The following is a 23602-nucleotide window of genomic DNA, read 5'->3' as shown; positions in this document are numbered from 1 at the left end:
GGGCCGAGGCGCGCGGTGGGCGCGGGGCTTTCAAGGTGGAGACACCCCCCCCAGACACAGGCGCGCACACGCACCCGCCCCGCGGCGGAACGGCTGGCGGCGGCGGGGGGGTGATGTCCGCCAGCCACCCAAGTCACCTGCGGCGGGAGCGGCGCCGGGGAGCGCGGGCCCGGGTCCCCGCACACGCGTGGGGGCCGCGCGCGGAGATCGTTACTTTCCCGCCGAAGAACGTCCCGCCAGCGCGGCACGAGGCGGCGCGGGCGGCGGGAACAGCCCGGCGCGAGGCCCCCGGGGCGCTCACCTTGTGAGGGGCCGGCGCGGGGCAGGCACATAGCGCCCCCCCCCCCCCCCCAACAACCCCCCCCCCCGCCTGCGGCTCCGTGCGTTGAGGGGTCCGACTGCCGCCACACGGGGGACCTGGGCCTCGGGTTTGCGGGGGGCCAAGCGGCGGGTGCGATCTGTGGGCTCTTGCCCAGGGGACGCGCGGAAGGTGCTCTGTCCCCTCAGGCCTCGGCGTACTCTGTCCCCTCAGGCCTCGGCGCGCTGCAGGGACACCGCAACGCGCGGGAATCACCTTAAAGGAAAGTCGGAGTGTTTCTAGGTCTCCCAGGCTGTCAGGGGAGCGCAGGAGGTATCTCCATGTCCTACTGGAGGTGACCCAGACAGTCGGGGCTGGCGTGTGTGCTCTGCTGGGTGAGGAGGCCCAGGGAACCGGGCTTGTGAGGCCTGCAGAGGCAACGGCCTGGGGGCACCCTGCAGCAGCCCACTGGCACCTCCAGCAGCTGCAGCGCTGAGAAAACGGGCTCTTCACACGGCAGTGGGAAGACGTAAGGCAACGGGCATTGCTGAAAACAAGAGAGGTTCAGGGGTGACACAAGGAGAAACTTGCTCCCCATGAGGACAGCCAAGCAGTGTAGCAGGCTGTCCTGAGAGGTGGTACAGTGCCCATCCTTGGGAGTGATTAAAGACCAACTAGATACAGCCCTGAGCAGCCTGATCTGACCTCAGAGCTGAGCCTGCCCTGAGCAGCAGGTGGGAGCAGAGACCTCCTGGGGTCCCTTCCTACCTGGAGGACTTGGTGAGTCTGTGCCGAGTCAGCCACATGCTGTCAAGTGCCTGACATGAAGTCAGGGACAACATCACACCAGGAAAAAAGGACAGCTATAGCTTAGTGAAACCAAATAATTAGATATGTCTGCAGAAAGAGAGAGTTTGGAAATCTTTAAACAGGAGAATAATGAGGTTACTATTTGACCTAGTTGACATGAAAACTTATAAAATATTAATCTCAAGAGCTTTGGAGAGGGTGATGGAGATGGTACAGAAAGCTTGAGCAGAACAGAAGGGCTTGTTTCTGTATCATAGGTGGTTAATTTAACTAAAGGACAGTGTTTTGCTGTTCAGGAGAGAGGATTTGTGGTTTAAAGCCCATATATTTAAACCAATTCTGATCTCAACCCACCAAAAGGGAAACCGAGGCACAAGAACAAGGCATAGTCATTGGTTTCCTCACACCTGCAGGTTTAGTGTGCTCAAGTGCACTAATATTGTGTACAATAGGAACCCCTACACAACATATCTGGTTTGTGTCACTAACTGTGAGTGTCTGAAGAGATTGATGTTCAGTCCATGTAGCATTGAAGTTATCAAAGGTGATGTGCTTAAGCTATTAACGTATCTGGTGAGCAGAAAGGAAATGAGGCTACGAGGCTGGAGCTCAAGCACACGGTAGGGCACCCTTTTCAGTAGGAGAGAGCAAGTGTTCAGGAAGTACAACGGAAAGCAAGGCAACGGGCTCTGCTGTGACCTACACACACGAATAATTGCAGCTCAACAGGACCTTTAAACGGTCGTGTGGTGGGCACTTACCTGCAGAAGCTCATCAGGATGTGGGACAGCAGCATTCATACTAAAAGCACACCCTCTTCCCCTGCCTTTTGCCCAAAATCACACAGGAAAAATGCTGAAGTTATAAGTTCTCCAAATATAAGAAGTAGCCCTCCAGCTGCTACGTGCTGCGATCTTCGCAGAAGCTCTTCTCCTGCCTGTAGCTGCATAACCACATACTCTTTTTTTCCAGAGTGCCCATGCCTCGGTGTGTGATTACAGTGCTGCCTTTTGTCCTGTTCATTCCACATACAGCCTCAAGCCCTGCTTATTCTGTTTACTGTCCTCCACTGCATACAAGGGTAACACTTATGAGAGCTTCTGCTCTTCTCTCCTGTGTGGTACCCGGCTTCCTCACACATTAGTTTACTTTTGCAGCACAGTGATGGCACTAGGCATGTTATCGTTTCTACAGTAGGAGAACTAAGAGACTCAGGCTGAAACTGTTACAGTGTCTGGTAAATAAATGCCAAGTACCAGATTGTTGCCAAGAGTTCTTAGCATTACAGGGCATTTCACATGTTCAAAACATAATTTCCATTAACTTCAAATACAGTGTAGGAACAGCATAGCAATGCCAAAATAAAATGGTGGTAAACACATTGTTCTAGTATTTCATGGTGGATATTAGCAAGTGGGGAAAAAATTAACATCAAACTAGAAAAAACTTGACTTGCACCCATTACCCACAGCCAGGCTGCTGCATGAGAGCTCAGCCAGCTGCTGAGCTATTCCCTTGTGGAGCAGAAAACAGGCGGTGGTCAGCCACGAATGGTTTCGTTCAGCCAACCTGCCCACCACAGGAGCAACCCCAAGCCAACACCTAGTAGGCTGCAGTGTTTAGCGGTCTCATCAATTTACTTCTTCACTTGTTTTGGCAGACTGCAGAGGCACCTCTAAGTTGGTGTTCAGCTTTCTTAAGTGTCCAAACAGACAAGTACACACGTTGGGATTCACAGTATGTCTTCAAAACATTAAGCATTTAAGCAAGTTTCTTCCAGCTGCTAGGAAATGGTTGCCTCTTTTATTTTCTTCTAAGCAGGGACCTGATGCTGCCTTGCTCTCCTTAAATGTTAACTCTGCAGCCAGCAATCTAATCTTATTATTGTTTATGCAATCCCTTGCCTTACCTATTATTTAATGCCAACCTCTGGGAGGAAAAAAAGGCCTGTTGCTCCCTGCACTACTCTGGCTGTGCATCAAGGATCCGTTGGAAACAAGCTGGTGATTACCAAAGGAAACAGAGTGGCAAAACATACAGAAAAAGGGGATGAGGTTGGACATGCAATCTCTGTTCCTTTACTTCCTTTGCATTTCAGTGTGGAAAAGCAGTAACAGTCTCTTTTAATCAAGTTCCTAAGACTCCTAATAAAACCAACGGTGACTCCTAGCTATGCTCCTAAGGTCACGGAATTAATGTAGAGGCTGGTAGCACCAGGACTTTGTCGCCCATGGGGAGAAGATGGTGGGACGAGGAGGAGTGACTGCTGTGCAAAAGGGCCATGGAGCTGCTTGCTGAAAGCAAGACAAATCCAGAGATTTGGTCTGTCTGAGGAGATTTTGGAAGGAAGTGTGTTTGGGTGATTTAAAATTGCCGTTCATCCCCTATGGTCTGCCTTCTGGCCCCTTCCTTACAGCTTTCCCCCTCTTTCTCTTCTTCTGGTCCTTTTCCCTCCTCTCAGTACTGAGCCCTGCCAGCTCTCGCCCAGCTTGCCTGTGTGCCCTGCTTAGCTGCGCTTTTTGCCTCATGCAACCTAAGCAGAGCTCAGGTACAGCCACCTTGTAGCAAATGGTTTCTGTCGTCTCTAAGTAGGACAAGCTTTACTGAGACAGGAAAGGAAATGACCGCTTCCTAAAACTAGCATTTGAAATGCTAAAATAAGAAATAACCCTTTCAACACTCCAGGCTGTTGCTTATTTAATCTGCAATGCTACGTGTTTACAGGATACTCTATTTTCTGAAGGACAGTACTTGAAGGCTTAAATTGAGGCACAGTGGGTTGTTCTTTGGTGATTCCTGAACTGTGAACAACGTTCCTTCAGACATTTGTAACACATAATGGCTCCTCTAACATATGAAAACTTTTGCACCTCTATAGCAAAGCAGCAATATAATCTATTAATACAATTTACATTCAAAACACTCTCATTCTTGCTGCTGAAGTTGGTTATCACTGCTCCTTTGTCAGATGAGACAAAGCAGCTGCGATCAATACTTTCTTGGGTATCTGCTGTGGGGCTCCGGCACTGTGAATCTGCTGAAGCTGCAACATCAGCACATGTAGAGGCAGCCATTTATCTACAGTTTTTGTAGGAGGTTCCCAAATTCAGGGCTGCAGTGAATGGTCAGGCCCCTGTCTGTGTGCAAACACCTTGGGATGGTGGGTTTTACGGAATGGCTGGACAGTTTTCTTCAGCCTTTCTGCAGTGGGATGGTCAGAGCTACCCCAAATAATGCCAGAAAACCAGCACTTTTAAAACCCCAGAGACTGGATAGGTCAGGAAGTATCTGATCAAACCCAGGGAGACCCAGGGGTCCTACTGGGATGAAAGTAGGAAACTTTATTTTTTGGTCTAGCTTAAGCCAGGCATTGCTGATATAGGGAAAACTGAATGGTTCAAACTGCAAACCGTGGAATCTGCCCACAGGACGCTCACTGAGAAGCTGGGCGGCAAAAAGCACGTGTACTGCCTGCTGCTGGGTCCAGCCTCATCGTCCCGTTACAGGGGACTTGTGGGTGGATTTCTTTCAATGTATACTCCCAGGGCTTCCCTTGTGCTTTCAAGGGGGGAAAAGAATCACTGAGCCTAAGGAACCGTAGAAGCTTAGCTCAGCAGCCTGGCAATATTGTAGACGTGCTTAGATATGGAAGAGACAAGTTTGTGTCCAAGTTGTTTATCCTGAATGAATATTGAATTATTTCCTTGGGAATGTTTAACTTGATAGGAGAGACTAGACAAAGCGCTATCCTGAATACCTGATTTTCCAGATGCTTCTTCATAGCTAGGTTAATGGAGGTTGGGCTGTTTATTCACGAAATCTGAGACTCTGTGGGGATAATTTACAACTCTTGACTCCCCCATGCCTTGCTGGCTACTTTAAGTACCTTACCAGGTTCAGTAAATGGCATTTGCAGGTGTGAATTGTATGAGCAGCCTGAGCTCACTAACTTGAAGGATTTCTGTGGGTGATTGATTGCCTGTCAATAGGTTGTATTGCTTTGGAGATGGAAAAATCCAGAGAATGGATGCTACAGGAAGAAATACATATGTTCTCAAATTCTTTTATCATAATGTCATAGCATGTGCAAGCTATGCTTAAGGCTTGGATGATAGAGAGGAATATCCTGCAGGGTAGAGACACTCTGCCTCATACCACGTACAGAGCCAAATGCCATTCTTCCTATCTGCTCACCAGTATGGACAGAAGACTTCCCTCTGCAATTGAGTGCTCTACAAGACATTACTGTGTTTAAGTGACACTCCTCAGCAGATGGCCTATGGTTCCTAGTACCAAAAACGTGCATCTTTTCTCTATGGTTTCTTGCTGCATGCATTAAATAATAAATCCATCTAAGATGGTTACTGAGGGTGTCAGAATTTTTCTCTTCTGTATTTCATTTCTCTCTTTCCTCAGAGATAGTGGAGGAATAAGGCAGATAAAACTCACATTATTATAAAAAACTGAGTTACTCTTGAGATTCTTTTCTCCTTGAGTTTCTTTACAGCAAAAAGTGCCTGCATCTTGCTATATCCCAATCATTTGCCTGCCCGTAACAAAACCTCTAAACTCAGTACTGGAAACACAGAGAAGCGTTCACATTAAGTAATGAAGTAAACAGTGAGGGAAGTTTCCAATGCAAAGCTGAATTTGAACTTTTAGTCCACAAATTCTCATTAGGGTTCATCAGTACAGGAAGTCTTATGTAACAGATAAGGTTTCCTTGGTGTGCACATTTCTTACGGTCCCCTTGCCTAACATTTGAAATTACCTCTCATGCCCAAGATTGGAGGAGTTTATCGTATTTCCCAGCCTTTCGAATATACTCATTATCTAGAAGCTATTCTGTTTTCTAAATCAAATTCCATCCTAATCTAGTGGCTGCAGAGGCTCTGCATCTGCCAGATGATGTACGCAAACCACAGCATGTTGTCAGTAATGACATTCAAGCTATACTCTGTTCTCTTGTTTGGTCTGGGAAACTGGTAGTACTCTTTCACAGGCTACAAGAGTTTAGACTAGATGGGAACAAAACAAGGAATAAGGTAGATGGAAGTACAGGGAACCTGGTGGAGAGTTCTCTCCCAAAGACACGGAAGGGATGTGTCTTTCTGTCTCTACAGCATCACTTGACTAAGTTCACTGGTGGGTTTGTGCATCTGATTTACATTGCAGCAAATTGCCCCATGTCTACACTTTTGAGGGAGGTAGAGCAAAAGGCAATGAGGGAGCACATGCACGTGAACTTTTTGTAACAAGCTTGTTTGAATCCACTTTTTTTCGTCAGCCAAATAATTAGCGGCTGGCTCCACATAGTGGCTTCTCATGTAATTCCACTGAGTAGGGGGGGTGGTATTTGGTATTTTCTCTCTCAAAATAGCATTGCATCAGTTTTCCAGTGAGGTGTCGTTTACAAGCCTGAACAGTCTCATAGCCTTTGCCTTTACAAGCCTCTGAACAGTAGAGCAGTGGAAGCTGGCTGGAGTCCTTCTGGCCACTGCCAGTCCCACTTGTGTCTGGAGAGATTAGGGATTAGAAAGATGGTTGTGTTCTCATGCACATCAATGAGTGCAGTATCAGGTGCCTGCAGAAATAGGGATAGCGTATCAGTGGATGAGTTTGCCCTCTATTACCTTAAGGGTGCACTGAGAATTCTTAAAATAAAAAAAAACAATCAACCAGAGAACTAAATGTATGGAAATATGGTACCAACCGAAGTCAGTGTCTGGCACTTAAGAAGTAACCATGCATATCCCACAACTTTGGCTTAGAGGTCTTACAGCAGACAAGTTTTTGACACATGGTTATGGAAAAGCACTCTGCCACTCAGAACTCTTACTTCATTTCCCCCTCTGGAGCCTTCTTCCTGGTAGAAGAAATCTCACAAAAATCTAAAAAACTCGTTTCTGCTGAAGCTGTCTTATTTTCCTCAATGCTCAGCTATTTAGCAGTGATCTGAGACATACAAACTTACCGCTCATGCTCCTTCAGTGCTACAAGCATGACTGATTGTATCAAGCATTTCTGCATGTCAAAGACAGCATACATGCTGCTGAGATGTAGCTGTTTACCTGGCCTTTTAGGGTGCTACAATGCCAAAGATACTCCTGTGAAACATCTTTCAGAGGCCAACATACCTATCCCCTCATTCTACTCATCTTTTAAAAATGAGCCATTTTTAAAGCAGAGGACTAAAAGAAGAAGGGAAAGGCATGCACCTGTTTTTATTGCCAGCTTCCAGCTTTGCAAGTGACAGTACCTTTTCTGCACAGTACCTCCTTGTCGCTCAGCCAAAGCCTGAGTTACTGACAGGGCTGTAGCGCAGTTCTGCGTACAGTTTGCTAGAGCTGAATCCCGGAGCTTTGGAAGAATCCTCTAGCAAAGGCAAAAGGTCAAAGGGACTCTCAGATCTTGCTGTTTGTTTCTAAAGCCCTTAACAATATTTATTTGCACATCTGAAAGCGAGGAATAATTTTCAGCCGAGTGAGGAGTTTTAAAGCTATGACAAGTCTGCTAAAAGTATCTCATTTCAGTAGAAGCTGTGCTGAATTAGATGCTTTACTGTAAAGCCCTTGTTCATGTGTGTGCTGTGCACAGCTGTGTGATTTTGTATCACTTTGCTAAGCTATGACCCCCCATGCTACTCGGAGGCTTTGATTTCAGTTGCATAAACATCTGTGTCAGCCTGAGAGGAAGCCAAGCTGATCCACACAAATAATGCTGGACTGTGTAATAATGTGTACTGTTAAAAGCATGACTAAGCTCTAATCGGAAACTTTCTGACACTTGTTAACAACAAGATGGGTTCCTGTCTGCTCCTGATCATGCCATCTGTCCTCTCTGTGGGATGTGTGGTGTTAATGTGTAGCTTTCCATTAAAACATGATTCAGTAACTGGTACCAATCATCATCTCTGGGAACCATATGCACTTCTGGGACCATCCAGTGAGAATGGGGACTCTGATGTTCCTTTGAAGGTGCCAGCACACGCGACTCCAGCTGTTGAGTCTTCAGCTTACAGCACTGACAAACTCTCTTCTCGCCCTGAATGCCTGCTGTTTTGTGATAAGCTCTCTCTCGCGATGCAGTGACCGCAAGTCTGTAGGTGCAGTGGGTGGGCTCTTCCTTGGCCTGTCTCCGCACGGACCAGTTGTAAAAATAGATGAGGCGATGCACAGGTGTTTAAGAGGGCAGCGGGGGAAAGGAGAGAGGAAAAAAAGAGTCCTTTTCTTCCTGAGGATGCATATATAATGTATAAAGGCAAACTCTTTAAAGATCTGATGCGGCAGGACAAAATCTTGCCTGACTACATCATGTTAACACATTCATCAAATAGCGCTTGCCCTCTTGAGACCCAGTTGACAGTTTGGTTCACACAGCAAGACCACAGTAAACAAACAAGTGCTGTGTATGTGCATGGCCACAGAGGGGGACCTCGGGCTCCGAGATGTAAGGAATCATAGCTGTCGTATGTACGGAATCATAGGATAATGCAGCAAGCAATAGAATGGCAACCTGGTGTCACATGAGATGAATAACTGACATGGTTAATGTACACGTGCAAATGCATCTGGATACTACTCTTTAAAGCTCTTATTTCTACCACAGTGATTTTTGATAATCTGCCTCAGTTGAGAAGCAGATGGGGATGCTTAGCACTTGCATTTTCTATTGATAGAAGTAGCATGCTATAAGTGTGTGCACGAAACACCCCAAATGTCCATTGCTACAGCAAATCAAGTTTTTATAGCCTCTTCTTTTTAAAGACAGTTAACAATTCATTGTTGTATACCCAGTTGCACGACTATTCAATTCTGTCCAAGTTTCACAGAACGCAGGTGCGCAGTTTTAATCTTCTATCTCTGTGTAAGTCCCTCACTTCTCACTGTTTTTCAACAGGACCACTCTTTCCAGAAACTAGTCTGACTTGCAAACAAAAGAGAAAGTAAGGCAAGGTTCAGTACAGTGCAGCACTCACTCTCTAATCACATCCTTTCAATTCATTGAAACAGTGACTATGCAGACCTCCATAAAACAAAAATAATTTCTTCCAGACGTTTCTAGAGGCATGGCTAGTGTTTAGAATGGTGTTGCCAGAAAACGCTAAGAACCTGTATGTTTTTATTTAATCTTTGGTCTACAAATCTATGTTAAAATGCGCAAGAAAATATAATGTATACCTAAGTACTGTAATAAGTGGGTTGGCAAAATGCAGTCATGAATCCATACAGTCCTCAGCTGCGGCTGTGTACGGAGATCCCACGTGAAAAGCTGGGTTTGTTCTAATCACCAGCATGCCAATCATGTCGGATAGCGCTTTGTAGTAATTTAAACTCTCCGTGCTCTTTCTGAAAACATGCCTCAACAACACACAACTTAGTTGGCATCATATGTTAGTGGGGACTGTTATCGCCCTCCTATTGCTTATGCTCCAACTTAGGCAACTACCTTGAGCCTACTACTTCACACCAGCCAGTCTTGGGCAGAATTTTCCTTGGCAGTTTTTTCCTTCAATATACACAAGCCTTCTTTTGAAATTCTCAGGGCTGTTCTGAAATTGTGCAAACCTACAGTTAATGGTAGATCAGCTACACCTTGCAATGGCAGAAAATTAAAGCCACTGCTGTGGAACTGCTGTGCACACTACTTGCTTTCAAACATTGCTGAGAGCACTTACTACTTTTTTTCTTAATAGTGATAGTTCCAAATGTACGCTGCCAGTGTAGCAGTGAACGTTTATGCACCCACCTAGTGCTGAGAGAAGGGCTGCATTCTGATCAGTTTGCACAGGGAGGCACGCAAAGTAAAGCCATTGAAATAAGCTCCCTGTTCAGAGTGCCTCTATCTTGTTAGCAAGGACATCCACACATCCACCTGCACAGAGACAGTGCTCCAAATAACACAAAATTTGGGTTAACTCTCAATTAAAAATGTAGATGTTGAATCTCTTTCCTCCTCTGAAATGCCAGGTTGGCAATATCATTGGACCTGGGGGCAGACAAAATGCTCTTTTGATGAAGGATCTATTCTTGGCTGTGTGACAGACCCCCTAGGGAGCCTGCTACAAGTCATTTCAGGCAGCGCTTTCTGTAACATTTTGCCCTGGCTCAGGTCTATTTATTGTCATTGACTTCTGCTTGTGCAGGAGTAAGCCACTGCTAGGTAGCTCTGAAAAACCTGTGCTTGATCCTTCTGCAAGCTTGACTGAAGCCTTGAGCTTGACATGCTTCTCACTGACTGTAAAGCCACTCTCCTTCTCTTTTTCTCTCTCTCCATACCTTACACATACCATAGATGTAAAGATGTGGGATCCCATCTGGATACCTGTTTAGAAGCTAAATTAATTTTTGTAAAGCATTAAGACCCTCAGTTTAAATAAATCTGAAGTATCGCTAGTAGCTCGGAGCTTCTTTGGCTGCAGACCTATCAAAAGAGTGTAGAAAGATGGGGTGGGCAGATGCACGCTTGGGGAATTCATACTTCTGCTGAGTTTTTACCTGCTGCCTCTTTTGTCTTGGTCAGTCCCGTTCCATTAGTTGCCTGTTAGTGCGAGCTAAGCCACGTGCTGCGCTGATACATACCCTGCCATTCAGAAAGCTTAGGGCTGGCCTTGGTAATCGCGCCGGCCTGTGCTTCAGGGAAAACTGGCACAATAGCTCATCGAATGAACTGAGTCATTCTCCATGTACTTCCTGGAAAGATTATGACCAATGGTAATTGCTTGTAATGAACAGGCACCCATCTTTTCCAAAAGATTAACTTCCATTGCACAGGGGTGAGGTAATCTGCACAGGTTTATATCATACTCCCTGCTTATGCCCAGCTCCATTTTAAGATGGATCTCTTCCCTCAGGAAAGTTCATAAAATGCTTAGGTCTTGTCTTCATTTCTGAAGCCCCAGTGGTTTTCTTAGGCAGATGCATGGCTACAGAAAAATTTCACACATTTCATGTGTGAAATGCAAAGCAACAGGCTCAATAGCCCTTGGAGCAGGGAGAGGGCTCTGTTGGCAGGGAAGGAAGCTGTTCTGGGGGGTGGAAATGAGAGTCCCATGTACCATTAGAAAGGCCACTGCAGAAATGTGGGAGAATTGCAAGTCCTGACCATGCAGAAGGGATAAATTAATGCACATGCTAGCTTGTTCTGGCCATCCTTCCTTTGAGCAGTGCCCTGATATACCCGAGGACAAATGTTCTTTGATGTACCCATCTTGGACAGGACCTTCTGCTAACATAAACCAGGAAGGCTGGTGTAACTTCTGAAGCACCTGATCTCCCTGTTAGGGTGCTGAAAGGCAGCAGCTACCACACATTCACATACTCACTGCTGTCTCTCCCCCAGTGTCCCACAGAGCCGGGGCTGGAGCACAGCTCTTGGCATGCTTTTGCAATCCTACATGGCATTCAGAGCTGGTTTGCTGCAGAGGAAAGGGCAGGAGCGAGAAGCAACCCGCCCTGGCTACAGGCGCGGAGCAGCTGTAGGTGTAACGCACGGATGTTCGGTGCTGCTGGAAGCAGTTACTAATGGCTGCAGATCTGCAAGCCCAAGTAGCTTATCAAATTATACTTGGGCCTACATCCCCCTCAGTAATCAAGGCTCTGCTGGCAGCTCCAATTACAAACTCTCTTTATCACAAGCTAATAACTAAGCTGTAAGCACTTAGTCTATGGCAGCACACTGTGGCAGCAAAGTCGTGGAGCATTTTGTTCTTAAAAAATGTTATTTCTATGGGTTGGGTTTTTGTTTGGGTTTTTTTTTTTTTTTTTTTTAGGAACAGCGATTGCAAATAGTAAGAGAAACAATTAAAAAACCTGAGACACTCAGAAGTTCCCTAGGCTCATAAGATGGAAATGTGACCTGCTTTATTATGGAGGTTATTTCAGTATTTTTGCCTTTCTAATCTAAAAATGTTATTTATCATTCACCAACCAGTCACCATGTACTTCAGTATTATTACCTGCTTCCCTATTATCACAAAGGTCCGACAGTAAAGCCAGACCTAACAGAAAAGAGCCAGTGGATAAACTGTCACGAGTTGCCGTTTCTATCAAGTCTAGTTTTGAAAAGTGTTTACACATTTATTAGGCAGACCCTTCACTTCCTGGCTGTTTGTGCCTTCGCTGACATGAGCCCTGGCAGGCAGAGGACAGAAGTTGCGCACCAGCATATATGCAAGTGGTTGTGATTATTTCAGCAACATGTTTTCCTAAAAGCCATTTGGGGACACGGCTTTTCCATCCTGAGAGATTAAGCATGGAAGGTGACACAAGGCATTCCTGCAGCCATGCAGACACACACACACACAGGTGTACTTCTCTGCAGCAAGGATCAGCACTAAAGGATTTAAAGGATCAACCTAATAAGCTTTGGAGATTCCCTAAGCTATGCTGTCCCTAGAAAATGCTTATTTTTCCACTCCTAGGAAGTGCCACAGCAATTACAGAGAGAAGTTTGTATTCAAACTAGTGAACGCAGACTTGAGTTTGTGCTAAATCTGAGTATTTGCCTACAATATTTGATAGGAATGAAATAACATTAGTGTTTTGCAACTGGATTCAATAACAGCAGTGGCATCTAATTAGTTCCCGTCACCAGAGGGCATTGGAGGACAAGTTGATTTTTAGAAAGCAGGGGCTCTATCAATTCAGTTAAACCAGCAAATATTAATGAAGCCAGTGGACCTGAGACCTCCCTCTTGTTGGAACAAAATGAGCAGTTCTGGCACAAGCAAACGGGGAACAGGGCCCTGGGTCTGCCCCCCGCAGAGCTCCAGGCAAAGGGGCATGTCCTTGCTTGTCCACCTGCAGCTACACACACATCTGAGGACAAGCTTGGGCACAAATCTGGAACGTGACTAAATGGTGCTTCAGCGATTGCTGTGCACCCAAGTCACAAGTGTGTTGGGATAGCTCTTGAGGTACCAACCACTTACCAACGAAAAAATGCCGATATTTGGCATTCAGCTTCTTGGGTCCCCAGGTATGGTGCAGCAGGTTACTTCAGAAGACAGAATGCAGGAGAGGCAAAGTGCCCAGTGAGCTTCCTCCTGGAAGGAGCTGAGCAAGGGGCAGCAGGGCAAATTTGCACAGTCAGTCCATAGCTCCCCAGCCCAGGCCAGCTGTCTTGTAACACACCTACAGCAGACATGGAGACTACGAGGCTTTTCTAGGCTGCAGCAGTTTTCTTCTAATTCCTAGTTTGATTCATGAAATTAATTTCCATGTTAAACACAGATTCAGACGTTTACAGCAGGAGAGGATTTTTCTAGACCACCCCACTTGACTGAAGGGTACCTCTTCAGATTAGCAAAGGAATAAAACCAATCTGAGCCTGGAAACAGTATGAAAAGTACTTACTTTGTCTGGTGCCAAAATGGCAAATATATTTCAGTTATCAGAAAGAGATACCATCCATCAGCATCAAACAACGAGGCTTTCTATGCGTTATGAACACTTTGCTTTTAAATGGGAGGGAGCTGGCCAAGTGGCCCTGGTCTCTTATCACCATAAAATAGCAATGCTCATTGATAAACTATGACCGTGGCAAATTTATGTCCCATGTCAGATCCCCAAGGCTATGAGATCATTGACTTCAATTAGAGAGTGAATACTGCTGGGTAAGAGTCAAAGGCCTTTAAGTCTAAGGCAGGCAAAGCAGGGTCAGCTCAACACCCTAATAGTAATAATGTTCCAGGTTATATCAGGCAATTGTTTAATTTGGATCATATTCTATTACCTTGTTTTTCCTTTAGACATGGGGGTTTTTTTCGCTCCAGTTTTCGCTTCACTTCTTTCTTGCAATATGCTGGGCAACTGCAACAGTCAAGTGAGAGAGGGAAAGCAACAGGGTGTATTAATTTATTGGCTGTTTTAGATTTAAAGCCTTGCTAACTCTACAAAATACAATAATCAATGTATGGGCCTTTCCAGCACATCACATATTCAAGAGGTAGCATATATACACTGCCAACAATGCTAACTCGTTCATTTCTCTTTAAAAGCCAGGTGGTCTCCAGAAAATGAATACTCAGAGTTGTCACATTGACATTGATTTGGACTATGGGAAGGACAAGAAACTATCTTAAAGCCCTTATAGAGAATGCTTCCAAGTTGTCCATGAAGTTTAAAATAATGGGGATCTGACATGAATTCATGACTTGTGTTGATACTGGGACATGCCTCAAAACAAAATGCATCCCGTTCTTTAGCCTGTATAACCTGCCTTATTCTTCTCAAAGTTTATCATCTGGAAAGACATATTTTCTCACCAACACCACATCCTTACACTTTTTATATAATCAGTAGAACAGACTCAAAATTACAAAAAGCAGGGACTAAACAAAGCAATACATCTGTTGGGACACTTGTTTTTTTCACTGGTCTAAACATTCATTAGTGTGCTTTTAGCAGGAGAACTATTACAAGAAATTCTGAATTTTAATTTATTTTGAAACTTAATTTTTGCATTTTAAACTATGTTAAATTGAATTTCTTATCCAGGTAGAAGTAGTTTTTAAATTTCAAAATAGAAAGCTGGTTGGAATATTCACCTTTTTTGCCAGTTAAAGAGTTGACCTCCTTCTGTTCCCCTTTGGGGAAATGTGGGATTTAAAGAGATAAGTAAAAACAGAACCAGAATCTTAAAATAATACTAAGTTAGCAAATGCCCGAAATGAAATTTTGATAAAGAAATAGAACCACAGTAGTGCCCATAAGAAATTAAAAAGAGATACATTTCCAAAATGACCTAAAATGCTTTTCTTTACTTTAGAACTAGCATAAGTTGTGAATGATACTGAAACAATACGACTTGAAGTACATTCCAATATTCTCTGCCCATGGTTGTGCTGTGCTTATTTTAGGCTATGGGTATTTTAGAAGAGAACGCTGCTTATACAGTCATGCCCACGTATGGTAATGTGCACATAGCTCTATCCACCAGGGAAACTAAAGCACAATTTATATGTTGATGCACTTGAAAGTTAAGATAGTTGAAATGCTACTTCTCTACCTGCAACTCCAGATTTTGGCAGGTAGGCATTCCCCTACCATTTTATTTATTGCTTTATTTACTTTCTCCAGTCATTTTTCTTTTAGATCACTCGAGCAAGGCTTCCTAAAGCAACAGTACCAGTCAGAGAAAACAGATCAAAACTTCCCTTTTGGTCCCCCTCTAGTGCAACGCTGCCTGCTTCCCGTAACTCCTCAGTGCTTACAAAACAGATCTGCACCAACTTCTGTGAGCTGATGCTTTTCTGCAGCTTCAGCAAAGGACCCACAGCCTCTCGTCTCTTTGCTCCCTTCTTATTTTGAGATGCAGGTGAGGGAAATTCCAACATTTCCTTGCAAGCAGCAAGGAAAACCTCTGTGCACTGCTTTTGCCTTGTAGGCACTTCAATAATTTGCAGAAGCAGTAAACCAGTCTTGTGAGACAAGTCACACTGTGAGGCTTGACCGCTCGAGCTGTTCCTGGTCAGAAATAACAGCTAATGTATGAAGCACTTGCATGTAGCTCCCACTAGCCCTCACAGGAGATACCATTTTTCTGGCAAGTGAGGCAGCCAGGATGGTAGAGAAGAACGTGATCAAACAGGAGAGGGGGTTACAAGTCTGTCCAGGCTTTGTGACAGATTTTGAGAGCAAGAAGTAAATTTGCCATCAACAGACTTTCAATTCTTTCATGCTTGGTCCTTTCTATAACACGTTTACAAATAAAGTGTTGTCACTCTGAAGTTGTCACAGTGCCTGTGTCAAGTGCCTGGGTAAGGACTGCGTTGCTTGAGGCACCAGTAAGCAAAGGAGAGCAAGGATGGAAGCAGCTTGCACACGCTATTGATTACACAAAGAAGAACCAGCCTGCTGAAATCCAAGAAGTGTCTAACACTAATTAGGAATAGACAGAAATGGGACATATTATATTTCGTATCAATACAACACATAACGTGCAGTTTCCCACAAGCATCCCCTTCCTCCTCAGGAAAATAACTAATGGATTTTAGGAGCTGAGGGGGGCGTTTTCTGTCAGAGGGGTGCAAGAGTGCTGTGGAATGGAAGGAAATACGACTGCCATGCGCAGCAGGGAGAAGTGCTACACACTCATGTCAGAGGCCCCGGATCTCAACGGAAGATATTTATAACTGCCTCTGAAGAAGATGAAAGTAGTTCTTATGCTGAGAAAGGGAACAAAAAGCATTACCTAAAAATAAACGTCCCAAGTCAATGCCACCTATTTCTACATCCCCTGTTTCAGAGCTGGCTAAATGAACTATATCAAGAAACATTCGGGTTGTTCGAAGAGTAATAAGGCCATTCTGGAATTGGAATGTCTTTTACTCTCCAATGCTGCTAATTTATCAGCAGTTTTCTGTACTCTGCAATATCATCTCTCACTGAGTTGAGAAAGGCAATTCAGTCAGCACAAGGATGTTAGCTGATCCAGACAGTGACCAGGGTAAGGTGACCGATGAAAGCACACGTTAATTGCGCTCCCATGTTACTCGGTTTAACTCCTGCGAGCCTCCAATGAGCATTGCCAGGCTACGCTTTGAGCTGGCACTCCTTCTCCACCGCTGCTTCCACCAGAAAACGCAGAGGGCTTTTCAAGCTGAAGGAGGCTGAAAACTACCCCCGACTGGTCTGTGCTCGTTCAAGAATTTCAAAGCACTCTCCAAATGACTTTGCAGAGTTTCACCAGACTCCAGATCTGTGAGCTATCGCACCCCCCTGGGGGGCAAAGCCGCTGCTGAGCAGGTGGAGCTGGGAAGCTCTCTCAGCTCTGCCGGTTTGGCTATGGGGCAGTCTGTGCTTAGCAGGGGTGCAGAGTAAAAGAAACAAACTAGAAACCGTAAACAGGATACTGTTCTCCCAGTCGCTGTAGATTCAAGGAAAAAATGGCAGACAGTGGGTCATTGCTGCAGACCGCCTCTGTCCTGGTTTGATTTCAGGGAACTCCCTCCTAAGCAAGCAGCCTGCCTAGGCTAAGTGAGCCTCATTTGGGGCTTGTACCCTTTCTCCGAAAAACAGCCGGGCTATCATCTGCTCTTCCTTCTCTTCTGGTGCCATCCCATAGAGACGCAAGCTGCCCCCTCCTCACAGGCATACCTCTCTGCTGTGGGGCCCTAGCACTGGGCCTTCACTTCTATAAAGGTCTTAATTTCAAAGCCTTTCAAAGGTCTCCATCGTAAAAAGCCCTTTCAAAAAGGCCGTCCTTAATAATGCCTGCTGTGGGAAAGCTGGGTTTTCAAGTGGATTCAGAGTCTCCACTTTTAGACCGGGACTTGCATTTGTCCCCACTCAGATGGAATAGGCGAGCGGCTGGAGGGCAGGCAATACGCCTTAGGGCTGTGCTCAGAAACCATCTCTGCCTCCAACTCCAACAGGTCACAAACACACGAACAACAACTAAACATACAATCTGGATAATACAGGGGCAAAATAGCAAGCCAGCCCCGTATGTACGCATACCGCTGTGAAGTCAGCTCAGTAGGTGAGTCAGACGAAAAGCAGAATCAGAAAAGAAGTTTACAGGCCCATCTTTTTAAACTCTGCTCTACGTTGGAGATGGCTTTTCTCCTCCTCCTCCACATCTGGGCCCGGGTGAGGCGGGCACTGCTGTCCTGGCTTAGCCACCCTGCTGCTCCTGGCGCTGACAGTCACCTGCTGAACAAAACCACCTGCCGCCTTTGCTTGCCAGCGACACCCAGGCAGCCTTCCTTCCCAAAGGGGTAATTTCTTAAAGTGAAGGAGAGGCTTCTGCTCAGGAAATGAAAACAGGGTTCCTGGGGCTGAGGTGGCGGAGGGCAGCTCTTCTGGCAGTAGTTCTGGCGCACCCCAGCAGAGGGCAATGGCAGATGTACAGATGCATCCATCACTGCACGGCACCCCTGCCGTGTAAAGCAAAAGTTCTCCCTTCCCTGCCTTGTCACAACCTAGGGAGCCGGGCTGGGCTAACACACGGAACAAAACCTACCTAGAGCTGAATCAAGGCCCAGCGGAAGATCTGTCAGCGCATAACTAGCCAGCAGCAGGAGCAAAGCTTTCCAGATCTGTCCTGAGTGACAGCAGCCTGTCAAGGAAAGGCCTCAGCAGGATTTTCATTGTAAGATCAGAAAACGCACATGGTCTGGCTTTCTTGCTGTGCTGTTTTAAAGAAAACAGATAAGTGAAGCTATATTTCTCCTCTGGCACATCCACAAACGCAAACCGGAAAGGCTAAGCTGGAAGCGGCTGGTGTGGAGGAGGGAAGGGCAAAGAGATAAGGTGGAGACTCAGACATCAGGGAGAACCCTGGCTGCTTTATCTCTGTTCATGGAAATGGTTTCATTTTGGAATCTTAAGGTTAGCCTCGATGTCCTTTTGAAAGGGACTGACAGGGGTTCAGAGCAGAATTTGTTAAATGTACACGTACCTAAAAACGAGAGCCAAAATTTGAGGCAGTTAAGCTGGACTCTCTTACACCGGATTTTTGCACTTTTCAGTATAAAACCTGGGATGTCTCAATTTGGGGCTGAGAAATAGAAATGTCCAGAACCAGCAACCACTTAAAAACCCATGCCAATAAGACTGTATGTCACATGCACTGAAATGCAATGACCATTCATTAATTATGCAGGCGTGCCACAAAGGCATGTAAGAAAACTGTTTTGACCAAGGATGTGAAGAAACGTTTACAAATCCTCTCACAGCAATAACCATAAATAACAAGTAAACAGCGACAGGAGCAACTGCTGCTGTAATATTGCTGTCATTTGTTGTGTGTGCATCAGCAGGCGCTGCAAGGGGAAATGACTGCTGGAGGAAAGAGAAATATGTTGCCAAGCAACACGAGACCCCGGCCGGGGGGACCCCCTCCCCTGCCCAGGAGCAGACAAAGCTTCCCAGGCCTTCTGGCTTTAATGTACAACCACTCCGAAAGCTAAGCCAGCATCCATCACGGGAGAGTGGACACGGGCAGAGCGAGCGAGCAGGAGAGGGGATGAGAGCAGAGCCTCTAATTGGCAAGGAGAGGCTGCAGAGGCCAAAGGAAGAAATGGCAATTGCACCATGAAGGGGTACAGAAAGGAGCTAGGGGGCCAGACAGAAGCCAAGCCAGGAAGAAGCAGCCGACCTGGGAGTGTGGCTGATCCAACAGCACTTGGACCAAACCCCGCTCCAGCATGGAAGGGCTGGACCTGACTGGGGCTGCCCTGGTTGCAGAGAGATGGAGCAGCGTGGAGTAGAAGGAAGATACTCTCCAGGGTTTTTTTTTTCTTTTCAAAAAATGCCCGTGTAACTGTAAAAATGTGTGTAAACCCACAACATCAGCTCTTTACGTTATTCTTCTGGGTCCCTGCATGCTCTGCGACCTGCCGGATGGGAGGAGGATGCAGAGTCTGGAATTCAAAGCTCAAGGGCAGCAGCCAGGTACCTGCTCTGGTTCCTGTCTCTGCCATTAACCTCCTCTGTTAGCATGGCTAAGTCACACAAGACTTTCAAGCGAATCTCAGGGAACTGGCCATCCCACCCGATAGAAACTGGGGAGCAGCTGAATGCGTAATTACAGCAGGCACCTTGGAAAACCGTCAGTTTTTCAGTTGTGACAATGACTGGGACTGCTACATTTCCCTGGTAGCTGGGGTCAAGCAAGCATCACTCTGACGCCGAGAGCCAACTTTTACCAACAGCGTCTCTCAAAAGTTGAAGATGCCGGCAACAAATAACGGCGCACAGTTGTGACTCTCTAATGCCAGCTGCACTGAAGGGCCGGCCAGGCTGGAGGGCCTGGCGCACCAGCTACCTGAGCGAATGCTGAGATCTGCCTTATCGCCTAAAGGCATCGCATACGGCTGAACATGAGCACAATTTACCTCCTACTTCCCAAGCATGGCTGATTTCCACAAAGATGAAATTAAACTTCCTTCTGTATGGATGAAAAGACTCCCTCAAGCTGAAGTGGTTCACTAATTAAAATAGCCCTTTGTCCAAGGTTAGCAAATTAAAAAATAGCAAGTGCTACGTTGTCACAAATCTACTAGGTGTTGTGAGGGGAAACTAGAGATGTACAACCAACATGTCTTCAAATCTCTTGCTGAATCTCTGTTAATCCCCTGCATTCCAGATATCAGAGCAGTCACGCCGGCCTGGGGATCTGCTTCCAGTTGGTCAATAGCAGCAGGAAAATCTTTAAACCTCCTTTTGATCCAGACATAAGTCGTGCAGGATCTGCATCTTGCAGACCAGCCCTCGGTTCTCCCAAGACTACCTGCTGCAAACCGGAGATACGGTACGCAGAGCCAGCGGGACTGCGCGATGCAGAAAGTATGCTAACGTTTGGAAGCACTGCTGCCTCCCAGCTCCCATCACATATTAATGAGCTGTTATTCATGGATGAAATGCTGCCAATTTGTATTACACAGGCAGTCAGGCAAGATGATCATGTTGGCCCACAGCAGCTTTAGCCTGTGAGGGAGGCGTGGAGTGTAAGCCACACTGATTTCCATAGGGTGAAGATTCTGGGAGGGTTCCTTCTAACCTTCAGGCGTAATCACATGTCCGGACAAAAGAAATGTGACTTTGCCTAATTCTCTCCTCAGACATTGCGTGACTGCAGGGCCCACCACATCCCATCTCCAGGCTGGTACCTTTTGCAGCACATGTTATCTCTCTCACAAGGCAAGTGTTCTTCACAAGGGGAGGAATGAGAAATAGCTTTGTATACCACATTTGCTTCTCCTCTTCTGCTGAATGGGAGAGGCAAGGTTTGCAGAATCCCCTTCTTCTGTTGGGCTGTACCTCTTTCTGCTTGTTCCAAGAAATGTTCAGGTTAGGAGCAGGAGGTCTGAGACATGGGAGGTGAGGAATATTAGGCCTCTACCCAGCTGTATGCCCCAGGTATTCCGTGATCCCCGTATACACACAGGTTTTTCACATGGCAGTGCAGATGTGCTTGCGTGTGCACCATTTTCCTGAACGGCTTCCGATAATCTCTCCCAATCCATTGCACTTCTGAGTTCCTCAGAGCCAAGAACTGGTGAAGGTCTTTTAAGAAAACCACCACGTTTTTTAACAGAAAAGCACCGTTTTAACAAAAAACAACCCCACACCTTAATTACGTGAAGGTACTTCTTAAAATGATCCAGGCTCCTCTTGTTGCTGCTATTTTGAAAGCCTGCTATGATTACAATGGGATGTTATGCAAGACTGGCACAGTTTATGTTTTATATACATATGCAAAAATACATTATTCTGTATCGCAGTCCAGAATTGCATCCCAGATACATTCTTGCAATTTCCAAAGTAAAAAAAGTGTAATGATAACCAAAGGTCAGAAGGAAAACCAAGGAATCCTGTGGACATGCAGGCATGTGGGAATTCATGTGCGTACAGCAACTCACATTCACACTGATGGGAGTTAAAGCACGCCTATCTTTTGTACACCCAGATGAGAACACCATGAAACAATTCTTTCCTGACTTATATCCACTATTGATGGAGGTGACATAAGGCTTCAGAAGGTGCAGATGAGGGAAGAACCCAAACCTCTGGCTGCTACTCTAATCCTTTTAAATCTGCTCTGCCACCACCACCAAAAACAGCCTGATCTTTTGCCACTGGTGTCCAGAGGACAGGGAGGGAAAACGAGGATCTGTTTTACCATTTGGTAACACTACCACAAAGCAGGGGACTCTGAATAACCAGACTTTAAAATGAACTGGATAAAATGGACTGTTCATCCTTCCTCTGAGGCCCCATACAAAGTATGTATGAACCAACAGCAGGCATAGGTTACAACTGATATTCAGGAGGTAGAAATAGGAACATTTGAAGGAATAAATGTATTTTCCTCCTCTTTCACCTGTTTCATAGTTCTGATAAATTTAAAGCACGAGTATAACCCAGTGCCACACAGGCCCGTGTTCTTGGTAATATACTGTTGAAAAGCAGAGTAAATTAATAAACTGCAGAGCTCACTCCTGTTGTTGTTGTAGCTAAACTGCTTTTGATACGTGAGCCAGCCTCATACATTCTAATAGTCTTGATTTACCCTATAAACGTTTCCAGTGAAATATATGAGAGTTCAGATATGTTTTCCCTTCCAGCCAGAGGAGCCTCCCTGTTCTTCAGAAGAAGTGTCTTCTAGGAAGTGTCTAAAAATAAAAGATGCTGCACTGCCACTTGTGACTGGCCTGTAAGAAGTTGCACCCCAGCATAAACTGAACACTGCCCTTTGCAAAGTTTTTTCAGCTCTTTCGGAGACAAAAACTGAGCAGCTTTGACGGTGTAACTCCATTAAAAGAGCTTATTTGATCAGTCTGGTTTCAAGCTTAAAATGCTTTTGGTCTCACTACCCCAATCATCTGCTTTCTTGTGACAGCAGTTCTGTCACCCTCCTGGGATTTGCCTTTGCTGCTGGTCAACAGGCGCTTCCCTACAGAAAGAAGAGCCGGCCTCTTTGGCAATGTCTGCCAGGTCAGCAAAAGGCAGGACCACTAATTTGCCTTAAATCCTGGGGCCATGCAGATGCTCAGCTCTGACAGACAGCTGCTATGTGGAATAGCAAGTCCTGTCCCTACCCGATGCCTCAGTTTCCAGTGCTGTAAACTACAGTTACAGAAACTTGTTTTCCCTGTAGGGCACACACACAAACTACAGTGCAGCAATAAAATACCCCTGTTGCCAAATGGGAAAGACCTAGGTCTGGTAAGATACCACCAGTACATTTGACTTCATGTTACATTTTGCTGCTCAGGGCTTCTGTTCTTGCTTTGGAGAGAGCTTTGGACAGCTGCAGAAAATGCATGTGTTTACAACAGCAGAAATAAGCAAAGCACATATGAAATACATGCAAGTGAAAGAAATGCAGAATCAAATTACATTCATCAGAAGCAAGCTGAGAAATCAGCCACAGACAAACTGTCAAAATGTCCTGACATAACTGGAGAAATCTCTTCGTTGATCCTGTCATCTATTTATATATTGGGGCTTATACACATCATAAAACTCTGTGCACCTGAGGTACGACTGTGTTTCCACAATCATAAATAAACTCAGCCTTCTTTTGTATGTGATCTGACTTTCTGTTCTGGGTTGCACAAGGAGGAAGCATAACATTGGCTGCGGACTATGTATGACTAAAAGCATTATAAATCTATAGGCAACTACAAACTCTGCTACCAGTGGAAGGTGAACAGAGTTTTAAGCAGGCACTAGCTCAGCCATAATGGACATGCAACTTATATATTTCTGTGGATTTAATCCCCTGCCCTAAATTCTATTCCCGTCTACTTTTGTCAGTCTTTGCTGGATTTTGCGTGTCCACTGCCATTTTGAAATTCACACCCTGTGAATGAAGTAAAAAAAACCACCCGTAGTTCAACGTCAGCTGGCCTTAAAATGTATAGCCCTTGTGGTTTTAGGTTCTGTCAGAGTTTTACTTCATTTCCCTATATCAGCAGGGTGACAGTGCTTGAACACTTCTGAGCCAGTCCCTAAAGTCATAGAGAGACTGTCTGGCCAG

General features: G+C 45.6%; 1 long non-coding RNA gene across 2 annotated transcripts; it reads right to left on the bottom strand.

Moving 5' to 3' along the window:
- Positions 1–994: 994 nt before the first annotated feature.
- LOC130141136 (uncharacterized) lies at positions 995–23139 on the bottom strand. Of its 2 annotated transcripts, none has more exons than XR_008818988.1 (3): positions 18077–23139; positions 13844–13920; positions 995–13301 (listed from the first exon to the last, which is right to left on the bottom strand). It is a non-coding gene; the product is annotated as an uncharacterized LOC130141136 (long non-coding RNA). The 2 variants fall into 2 exon arrangements; XR_008818987.1 differs by having other exon boundaries at positions 995–13164.
- Positions 23140–23602: the final 463 nt, after the last annotated feature.

Source organism: Falco biarmicus, chromosome 1 (genome assembly GCF_023638135.1).
Source record: "Falco biarmicus isolate bFalBia1 chromosome 1, bFalBia1.pri, whole genome shotgun sequence".
Taxonomy (NCBI): domain Eukaryota; kingdom Metazoa; phylum Chordata; class Aves; order Falconiformes; family Falconidae; genus Falco; species Falco biarmicus.
Note: the sequence above shows the minus strand (reverse complement) of the source record. Positions and strands in the feature narration are given on the sequence as shown.